At 41.9% G+C, this 10749-nt stretch overlaps 1 long non-coding RNA gene across 1 annotated transcript; it reads left to right on the forward strand.

The window, feature by feature from the left end:
- Positions 1-893: 893 nt before the first annotated feature.
- Positions 894-7629, forward strand: LOC135983959 (uncharacterized). The gene is made up of 3 exons (XR_010601835.1): positions 894-959; positions 6174-6321; positions 6912-7629. It is a non-coding gene; the product is annotated as an uncharacterized LOC135983959 (long non-coding RNA).
- Positions 7630-10749: the final 3120 nt, after the last annotated feature.

Here is a 10749-nt window from a genome sequence, read left to right on the forward strand (position 1 = left end):
GCCCCTGGCACTTCAGCCCTTCACAAAAGCCAGCCTTCCATTCTGCTCCCTATCCTTCTTCCCCTGACTGACTTCTCTCAGATAGCTGGGTGACTAAAGGAAGATAGCCAGCTTTATCTCTGGGGCCTTCTGTTGTATCGCTATTGATTTACTTTTGGGGGCAAAAGAGGAACATTGTCTCTGCTGGGAACTTGCCATCAGATTTGGTAGGACTCTGGGTACTTTGCAGTGTTTGTTGTGATCTGAAATCTAGGCTTGGTTGCTGACAGTCTGAGCTACTTTGCTGACTGTCTGGACTAGGTTGCACTGCAGTTAGGTGAGTTAGCACATGCTTTTTAGCAAGGCTCTTTGAAGTAAGTACAGTTCAGTTTTTTTATTGGATAGGGCACAGATTAGAGGTGGTTAGGTGATGATATGTTTACACTGTAAAGAAAAATCCACAGCACTGAGACACAGATCCTGGGTCAATTGACTCGAGTTCATGGGGCTTTGGTTGTGGAGCTAAAAAAAGAGCAATGTAGATGTTCCTGCTTGGGCTAGACACCTTCCCCCTCGCTAGGAAGAGAGACCGGCAACAAGAATGTGATCCACAAAAGCTAGCACACTAGGTAGCGCACTACGTAAGCTAGCCAGTGGGAGATGCCTGTCACACTGTCTGGTGTGGCTCATCTCAGGGCTGTTACCTGCAGAATTTAGGCTTTTAACTTTTTTGAGGGGAGGAGTCTGGGGTTTACTCACCCTTTCTTGGTTTTGATTTTGTTTTTTATTACAATATGCTTTAAAGCCTTTACACACAGCTTTCAATGCATTTTGACAGGAATTATCTCCCCATGGGCACAGGCCCTGGTCTGGTACCCATTTTGCAAGGTTTATTTAATTTATGACATTTTTTTGCAGGGAGGATTTCTTTGGCATCAGCTTATTTTTTTGGTGTGACTGCTGGTGGGTGAATTCCTGAGGTGAGACTGCTTTCTCAGCACTGGAATGTTTTGTATTTAGTGTGCTACCATTTGGTTTTAATTAGTCAGAAATGGGATGAGAGGTGGGTATGTCATCATAGCAGCAGGCCAGACGGTCAGAAAACAGGGGAGATACCCCAAGCTTGTGGTGTGTTCTATAAATAGATTTCACCAAGTCAGTATCAAATGTGAACTCCTGGATCACTATACCAGTCTTACCATGGAGTCACAGACAGCCGTGTTATACTCTCCAGTCTATCTTGCCACCCAAACAAACTGGACTTTGTGATCAAAGATCACCCACAGCAAAAATCACATCACATTTAGCTTGTTTCCAGTCCCAAGAGACCGGTCACTTACCCCAGATCAACTGGTACTCTAGATCTTACACAAAAGACAACACTGACAGCCAATTCTATAGCAAACTAACTAAAGGTTTTTTAGCTAAGAAAAATAAGTGAGAGGTTAAAACAGGTGAAATATATGAATGGGTGAGTCAGAGTTCATAATTCCAAATGGTGGCAGTGATGTAATAAACTGCCAGTTTCCCAAAAGTCTTTTCAGGGTACCCAGATTGTCTCTAGCAATCTCTGCTTTGCATCTGGTACAGTTCCCGGTAAGAGTGCAAACAGTCCAGAGATGAAGGATCTTACTTTGAATCCATACTTATAGACCCTTTTCACAGAAAAGAAGATGACAGGGTGTGACTTGGTGCCAGGATGGGTCACACTGAGAATGCTACACTCAGGGCAGACTCCAAGGAACAGGACAGAATCCCCAAAACTCATGGTTTATTCTATAGTTAGATTCACCAAGCCAGTAACATATCAGGTTCTGTAATACCACACTGGTTAACAAAAAGCCAAATACAGTCCCCTTTAAGCACTCTTGACCTTGGCCCCCATCTAGACAGCCAAATCTAATATAGTGAGGGGTTACTGAAAACCTGACTCACCAATCCCAAAGGACCAGACACTTATCTCCAGGTCAATGAGAGTCTCAGATCTTTCCCAATAAGATGCTGCTGCCAGTCCTTTAGTAACTAAAACTAAAGGTTCAATAATAAAAAGAAAAAGAAGAGAGTTGCAAATGGTTAAAAGATCAATATACACACAAATATGTGTAAAGTTCTTAGGTCAGTTTTGGCTGATTTGTAAAAGTCTTTCTGAAATCAGTTTAAAGGGTTAACAGGAGTACTTGTGGCACCTTAGAGACTAACAAATTTATTAGAGCATAAGCTTTCGTGGACTACAGCCCACTTCTTCGGGCATCCGAAGAAGTGGGCTGTAGTCCACGAAAGCTTATGCTCTAATAAATTTGTTAGTCTCTAAGGTGCCACAAGTACTCCTGTTCTTCTTTTTGCGGATACAGACTAACACGGCTGCTACTCTGAAACCTGTCATTATTTAAAGGGTTATAATCCAATAGGAAGTCCAGGTGGAGAGTCTGTTCAAGTCTTTCCATGTGTTTTCCAGGTTATTCCAAATCATTAGTTGGAAGATCTTACAATTTATACTTTCCCTGTTCAAAGTTTAAGCAGACTAGAGATGGCAGGATCAGGCCGGGGGCTTTCTTTTATAGCTCTCCAGCCAGCTGGCAAGCCTCTCATCACAGAAGGACCGTCCCTGAGGAAGAATAGGCAGTTCAGATTGTCTGTGCACCATTGCTTTGAAGCTAATCTTCTATTTCCTTTGCATACACAGGTAAACTAGTTCATTCACACAAGGCAATTAGCCAGTACTTCATTATAGCACAGATAGTTGAGCTGAAGACAATGTGGATAATATTAGTTTCCTGCAATATCTTACATCATTGATCTTAAGGTTAACTGAACCATTTGCATGGATAATATAAAGCAATTAAGACATGAAAAGGAATTGGCATCAACCAGCTAATCTGGTTACATTGTTAAATTTCTAACAAAGCTATAGTGGTAAACACAGAAAATACATTTATCATGTATCCTTGATTTCTATTAATACAAATAACTGGGTTAATGGTTGCTGGTCTTGTACATCTCTTTGAAATTCACTTACAAATAGATTATCTTGATTACATTTCAATGCCTTTTGTTAAATTGTTATGGGTCATAGCCAGGCTGACTGGTTTGTCAGTCATATACTGTCATGGGCTTTTACTTTGAAGACAGAGAGTGAGGAAGGTATTTTTGAGGCTTTGACCTCCAATCAGCAGACACAATGACTGCTTGCTGTGAAATTAGCACTTTCCTTTTAAAGTTCTCAATTTGCATTCCACAAGGCTTCTTTCTCGTTTGATGGGTTGTTTAGTTACAGAGGTATACACAATATAAATGTTTGCTACTATATTACAATGAGATACAGTTAAGTGAAAACAATGTAGGTAACATCCCATTAGTTTACATGAAGTGGAAACACCAAATACACTCTTATACATTTAACAATCACTTTGATCTATACCGGTGTTTCCCAAACTTGGGATGCCTCTTGTGTAGGGAAAGACCCTGGCGGGCTGGGCTGGTTTGTTTACCTGCCCCGTCGGCAGGTTCCGCTGATCGTGGCTCCCACTGGCCGTGGTTCGCTGCTCCAGGCCAATGGGGGCTGCTGGAAGTGGCGCGGGCTGAGCCACCGCTTCCAGCAGCTCTCATTGGCCTGGTCCTTCAGGCGAACCGCAGCCAGTGGGAGCCGCGATTGGCAGAACCTGTGGACGGGGAGGTAAACAAACCGGCCCGGCCCGCCAGGGGCTTTCTCTACATAAGTGGTGTCCCAACTTTGGGAAACACTGATTTATACTAATACACAAGTAAATTGGCCTGGGGCTTTGGCATGAGCTGACACCTGGTCTGCCAGCATCACAATGCTGCCCAGATGGGTGTGTTCAAACCGCACTCCCGGCAGCCCTTTCTCTCAGAGAAAAGTGCCTAAGTCCAGGCTGTAGGGAGATACCTGTGTCAATTAGGCAATCCACGAAGAGGAACCCAGTGCTTGGACTTAGTCACCTAAGCTGCTTTGAAGAAATGAGTTAGGCCCTGCCTCCAGACAAAACAACCAGCAGTGGTGGCAGAGGTGCCCTCCTTATAACTTTTAGCCCAGTGTTGGAGCACTCACCTGGAATTTTGAATGGGAGCCTATCTAGCAGGCAGCCTCTGAGCACACCTACCAGATTGGGCCCTGCAGACAATCTAGCTGGCCTGTCTTTCCCCAGTTCATGAATCGCTCTGGGACTTAGGCGGAGGATGAGTGTCCAGATGCCTAGAAGGAGGCAGAAGAGCACACATCCAGAGACAGAAACATAGGCACCTAGGAAATTTACTCTGAGAAACTTTGGTGCTGAGTGAGTTTAGGCACCTATAAGTTTGGCAGGAGTTATGTGGATCGCAGTGGAGCCAAAATTAGGACTTAGGTATGTAAATCCAAGACTTAGGAACCTAAGTCTGTGGTTTCAGTGTCTAAGTATCTTTCCAGCCCTAGTCCCCACCATAGCACATCACTATTCTGAGGCAGCATGCCTGCAAATAGTCAAGTCAGGTTGTAGCCTTGTGGTCCTTCAGACATTCTCATTATTCCTGGACACTCAGCTAGGCAAAAGCACTAAAATTTAGCTGCAGCTGGCCAGCCAACTACAATATGACTTGTGTAATATTTTACTGAGCTAAACCCTGCTAAATTTACTCACGAGTATATAGTTGTATCAATGGCAATGGACCTACTCTGATAAATAAAGCAAACAGTAAATGATTCACCATTAACATTTTATTCTGGTACAAATTTTGATCCACTAAAAATACCAGACCAGCCTGAAGAGGACATCATGGGTTCTCTGAAAGTGAATAAGTGCTGGGGAGTAACATTTGAATCCTGAACTTGTAGCTCTAACTCATATGTAGTCTCTTTGAAGTCAATAATACAGAGTCTGGGCTCCAATATTGGACTCAGTCTGACCAGCGCTCATCCTGTTTCATTTCCAGTATCTGTAGGGACAAATCATAAGCAACAACCCTTTCTGGAGGACATCTTTGCCTTCATTTGCACAGGGAGTATATTATGCACAGGCTACCTAAATGCAAAGGATGATGACAGGGATATTTTAGAGACAGTATAGATCTGTTTTCTTTTTACATTAATGCACCTGGGGATGTTTTCTTTTTCTGAATGTGTATTACTTTTTTTTATCTGATCATATGACTAAATTGTCTTCAAGGTATTATTGAAATGTTGCAGTGACCTTCACAGTCAATTATGTTGTATTGTTGTATCCTTTACAACAGTGTGGAAGTGCTGACATTTAAAAAAAAAACAGATATAAAATCCTGCTAGTGTCAAAACAAGCAAAGTAAGTGCTATACAAAATATATTTGGGGGGAAATGAAAACAGTGAGAGACTGGACAGTATGATGGCAGATAATATGTAACTTACATAAATAGTCAAAAAAGTTTTTGTTATATAGTAATAGGCAATGAATCCATCTGGGCACTTATTCTTTACTCATCAGCATGGTATCTCAGTGACTAACATGCACAGTCTTCTGAAGACAATTGTCATGGATATCCCATTGAAGAGAATTGCCCAGTGTTCAATGGTAGTGAAGGTAGGAAGGCTGAGCACCTTTAAACTGGAAAAGAAATACAAATAATTTTTCTAGCAACATAATGGGCTCATTCTTGCTCCCATGAATTCAATGTGAGTTTGTTGACAATAAACAGGATCAGGATTTGGTCCTATACCAAACAAGGCTGTCTTAGCCAAAACAGTGCATTATTTATTATGTATTATTAATTATTATTTATTATATTATTATTGCAGTAACACCTGGAAGCCCTAGTGAGGCCTCAGTGGGCTAACACAGTAATTGAACATAACAAAAAGACAGCCCCTGCTTTTGCTTGCCTCACTCTTTGAAAGATAGAGTGGAGATTAAGACTAGAGTGGCCACAAAGGTTAGAGCGGGATTTGCATATGATAAGAGATTTTAATGACTAAGGCTTCACACTTACCAGGAATTAAAAGTGTGGGTCCCACAGAAGACATGCCTATTAGAACCTGTATTAAACATATTTCTATATCACTCTGATGCCACAGTGTACTGCTTCAACAAGATGATTGGTCATGCACCTTTACATCACCTATGATTTCAGAAGGACCAGCACTCAATAAAACCTGCACATTTTCTATCGACTTTTCAGTTAGGGAAATGGTTTTCTTTTAATCATTTTTTTCCTTTTCATCCTAATATAGAAAGTGATAACAAGAGTCAGGAAAGGGAAACAACAAAAGTTGAAGCCTTGCTAGTCAGAAAGCATGAGTCAAGAAAAGAGGACAGGAAACAAAAAGAGAACAGACAAGTTTCTTCATAGCAATTATGAGTGGAGGTATTTAAAAAAACGTGAATATATAGAATGACAGCCTTGATTAATCTTATTTATTGGGAACACAGGAAAATGCTACTTTTGATGAGCATCCTCATTATTATATTACTTCCAAATATTTCTGACAAATGTCTCATCTTTCTCATTATTAATAGGAAGTGATGGAATTAGGAACATTAAAGTAGGTGCTGTATAAAACACACCTTGGTTCAATAGCTTCGATTAACCAATGACCCATGTTTCTTGTGAATTCCTTGAACATAAGTAAGGGTTCCAGAATGTGGTCTCTGTCATTTATGTGCTGGGTGCAGCACATTCACAGGTCATGCAGATGCATCCAGCACAGAAAAAAAAAAAGCATACACAGAAAGAATGGACTTTGATTCTTAATGCTGTAACTCCCCCATCCTCTTGAGCTCATTTTGGGCAGAGGTTGAGTGGTGGTGAAGGGACCCTTCCCATCACTCAGAACAGAATTGACACCCTTTAATGTTACCAGGAGATACAGTTTCCCTGAGCAATACTTGCAAGCCTTTCAGTTATTGTGATTTCCATTCCCACATTACGATGGTGCCTGTCACTTATTCCTGGATTCCTTTCTTTACAGACAGAAATATATTTGTAGGTATTCTATGGATGAATCTGAGGGCTTTTTGTGAATGAAAACATATCTTTTGACATATGACATTTTACAAAGATACTCTGGCAGCAAGAAAGAAGAACAAATTAACAAACATGGCCGTTCCCTGCTGCAAACAACTGGTTGCTGTAGTAACATAGGCATAGTTCAAGGAAAGAATACATGCATGAGACATCGAATATCTTGAACAGAACCTCTGTATCGAGCAAAGGAAGCATGGTCACTACCTGTTACTGATCTTCTAAAATGTAACATAAAAAAGGATAAAAATGAGGCAGAGCCAGAACTAAAAAGACCACTAAGTTTAAGTTCCACTGGAATTGCTCTGTGAAGAAGAAACATGGCAACATTTTCAAGTATGCTCTGTTTGTTGTTTCCTGATTTGTTCTTATTTGACTTATGTGCTAGAATCAATTAACCACTTTTCCTTAGTTAGGAAATGACTCAAAGTTTTAGTATTTCTCCATATCAATGCTATGTTATTTCCTAAATATTTCCACTGTCTAAAATTTTCATATTTTGTTATTGTAGAGATAGGTGCCAACTCCATGGGTGCTCCAGGGCTGGCACCCATGGAAAAAAATTAGTGGATGCTTAGCACCTACCGCCAGCCAAGTTCCCCTCCCTCCTGTACAGAGCCTCCTGCACGCTGATGGCCTCGCCAATCAGCTCCTCCTCCCTCCCAGCACCTGGGTGGGAAGAGATGGGGCCGGGGCGAAGCGGGGCGGGAAGAGGCAGGATGGGAGTGGGGCCTTGGAGGAAGGAATGCGTGGGGGTTGAGCACGCCCGGTGAAAGTTGGAAGCTGATGCCTGTGATTGTAGATCTTCATAGTATTAATATTTCAAAGAACTATTTAAACCATGTGACAGAAAGAGAAGTTACTACAGTGAATTCTTTCCCAAGTGTTGGGTTGGTGGGTCTTGCCCATATGCTCGTGGTTTAACTGATCACCATATTTGGGGTTGGGAAAGTCAGATTAGCAGGTTTTCATCCTCCTCTGCAGCATGGGGCACAGGTCACTTGCTGGTAAGAACTAGTGAAAATGGTGGATTTTCTGTAACTGGAAGTCTTTAAATCATGATTTGAGGACTTCATTAACTCAGCCAGAGGTTAGGGGTCCTTTACAGGAGTGGGTGGGTGAGGTTCTGTGGCCTGCGATGTGCAGGAGGTCAGAGTAGGTGATCATGATGGTCCCTTCTGGCCCTAAAATCTTTGAGTCGAAGTTCCTTTTTCACAATTTAGTATTATTATTTAAAATCACAATGAATGGTTGCTCTCAACACACGGGGAGAAAACCTAATTAAGTTAACCAGAAAAAAAGATGAAAAAGTAACAAACAATAAATCATTAAGTATAATTCAGCCAAAGCGAAACACAAAAGGTGTTCAGCAGAAGACACAGACAAAAACTAGGTTTCTAAAATTGTGATCAAAAGAAAAACAATTAGCAGTCAACAACAGCAATTTGACTGCCAACAATGAATGGTAGCAATCACAGGAGAAGCCTTCAAGGTTGACTATAAGAGATCCTATATATTCATTAGCACCAAGACTTGGGTGTCTGACAGATATTTTCTAATTTGACCTACCTTCTTTCATTATACTCTAGTGGCTATACATGGGTAGGGTGACATAAAGCTTTCAAATGAAAAACAGAAAAGAAAAAATGTATAATTAGCTGGATTGTTTTGTGTTTAACTTGATTTTGAATATTGTGTGGTGGGGGGAAACCATGCTATCAAATGCAGCTTTAATTTATATAATATCTAAATATGTGCTCTACATCAGGGATCAGCAATCTTTGGCCCACAGCCCACCAGGGTAAGCCCCCGGCAGGCCAGAATGGTTTGTTTACCTGCCACGTCCACAGGTTCAGCCGATCGCGGCTCCCACTGGCCACGGTTTGCCGGTCCAGGCCCTGCTCTACATGTTTAAATAATGCAGTTACTAAACTGAAATATAGCAGATAGAAATAGAAATTAGGAAGTATAATTTAAATTGAAATGAGGTGGTATTAATTAATCTTTTTAAACACCTTTGCAGTCTTCCTTCTTTCCCTAAGATTCCTATTCTACCCTGGCACAAGACCAGTGGAGTGGGACACACAGAGAAGATATTATGCCACTTTTCCTTCCTATTGATCCTCAAGGCAGCTGAAGGCTGGCTCAACCCTAGGGTGACTAGGTGTCCAGTTTTGGACTGGAACACCAGGTCCAAAAGGGATCCGGGCAGCTCCCATGTCCCTCACCCCCGTGCACCTGCACCCCATTCCCCTCCATACACTGCTGCACTCCCATTATGTCCCTATACACCCCTGTGCCTCCCCATCCTCATGCACCTGTATCCTTCTGCCTCCCCCTACATCCCTATCCACCCCACATATCCCCACACCCCCTCTCTCATTCACTGCCCCTTCACACCTCTACCCTGCTCTTGTCTTTGTCCTCTTTCCTTTTCCATCCTCTTTCCTCCACCCCCCACCATGTTTTCCCCTCCAGCCCACCCTCCTCCCTTTCCAGCTGAGTGTCTCTGTGTAGGCAAGTGTGTGTGTGCATGCATTGTATGGGTGTAAGAGACTGTGTGTCTTTGTGTAGGGAGGTACGTGTATTGCCGCATGTGTGTATACATGTGTAAATAAAATTTGCAGCCTAACTCTTTGACTTTTATTCCTTTTGCTGGCTTGCGCACAAAAAAAATTATGACATAAAATGTGTGTATTCATTTCATAACATTTTTAAAGAGAAGGGAACTTTAAAAGAAATGTATTATTTCTTAAAAAGTGAATGTTGTTGACTAGTAATTGTAGAAGAAGCAATGTATCATACATTTCTTCCCACCTTTGTCTAGCTACATTATTAACTCTTTGTTGCAGACTCTCTTTTTATATGTATGTCCAGCACCTACCACCGTGGAACCCTGATCTTAGTTGCAGTCTCTAGGCACTAAGCAACAATTGTAATAATAAATAATGTGGAAGTATATGTGTTAGTGCATGGTAGATATGTACACATGAATACACGTGTGTATCTGCATGTAGGTATGGGAGTCAGTTTCTACAGATTTATTTATATAGGTATCTGGACAGGTGTGCATTTCTGTGGTTGTGCTCTATGGATTTGTATTTGGGCTTCAGGAGTGGGCCTTTAATGAACCCATTGCAGCTGTGATAATGTGTGGTCCTAATTCCACACATAAAATTACATAACTTAAGTGGACAAAAAACATGGAGCTGGTTACGAAAAATGGGAAGAGGGGAGGGAAAGAATCACGAAAACCTTAGTGAAATTTCATTTTTTTAAAAATTACCCTTTTTGACTATTTTGCTGCCAACTCTAGCATCCTGTAACAAATAAAACCTGCACATAATACATCTGTCAAAACAATAAATATGCCTGTGTGGGCCCTGCAGTGAAAATGGGCACATGAGCGAGGGTGGGGGAGAGCAAGTGACGGAGGGAGGGGGGATGGAGTGAGCGAGGGCAGGGCCTCAGGAAATGGTCAGAGCAGCGGGCGGGGCAAGGGTGTTGAGTTTTATGGAATTGGAAAGTTGGCAACCATACACAAACCATGTGCATCTTAAGGCTGTCTCAGAGCTGCTGTAAATTATGCCACCTGATGATAGCTCCCAAAAGGTTTTTACACTAATCCCACTTCACCAGAGAGCAAGGGGCTCCTTTCTGACCTCATCAGATGTTCTTCTGTGGTGGGGCTGGGAGTGAGTGGCACAGAAAGAGTTATGCTAACTTTATATCACCTGAGGTCTCCCCTGTGCAAAGAGACTCTCCAGCTGACTGTTTAAACCAGC

This window comes from Chrysemys picta, chromosome 1, assembly GCF_011386835.1.
Source record: "Chrysemys picta bellii isolate R12L10 chromosome 1, ASM1138683v2, whole genome shotgun sequence".
Lineage (NCBI taxonomy): Eukaryota > Metazoa > Chordata > Testudines > Emydidae > Chrysemys > Chrysemys picta.